At 29.0% G+C, this 639-nt stretch overlaps 1 pseudogene; it reads left to right on the top strand.

Moving 5' to 3' along the window:
- The first annotated feature begins 253 nt into the window (after positions 1-253).
- On the top strand, positions 254-353 carry LOC122117067 (annotated as a pseudogene).
- The last annotated feature ends 286 nt before the right edge of the window (positions 354-639 follow it).

Genomic DNA, 639 nt, shown 5'->3' on the forward strand with positions numbered 1-639 from the left:
CTTAGCTGTAAAGGCTTCAAAGTATGATCAAATTTAAAATGAAAATGACAATATAGTCATTGACCAAAAAAATTGTAAATGTGAGCAATCGACCAAACTATATAAGTTTTTTCCACTGTACACAGAAATTTAGAGAAATAAGATCAATAGCATTTTTAGGAACAATAAGGGTTCCTTGGTACAAATAGGCAACCATGGATATATGTCTGTATAAAGATTGTATCATTACGTACTTAAATTTAGAGGATAATACATGCTTCAGCAGCAGGTCTACCCAAATTACAACAATACAGAGATTAACATGGCACTTGCACAAGGAGGATATGAAAATTTGTGAAGTATTCCATATTTTTTATTCTTCTGATGCAAGAAATGAAAAGCAGTTATTAAAAAGTTGATTACAAAAATACAAGTGTAACAATACATGTAATTCATAGAATTAAAGGTTAGTTTGACATCAGTGTATTAAATTTTCTCCTTAGAAAGGCCTTTACATAGCATAACCTTTACAAAACTTGAAATTAGATAATATTGCCATTTTATCCCAAAGAAATAAAATAATATAAGAAACTACAAAAAAAGGAGTCTTAAAATTCTTCTATATGGAATGCAATCTGCAAGGTCACATTTATTAATGAG

The sequence above is a fragment of the Dipodomys spectabilis genome, unplaced genomic scaffold (genome assembly GCF_019054845.1).
Source record: "Dipodomys spectabilis isolate Male_0828 unplaced genomic scaffold, ASM1905484v1 ptg000139l, whole genome shotgun sequence".
Classification (NCBI taxonomy): Eukaryota; Metazoa; Chordata; class Mammalia; order Rodentia; family Heteromyidae; genus Dipodomys; species Dipodomys spectabilis.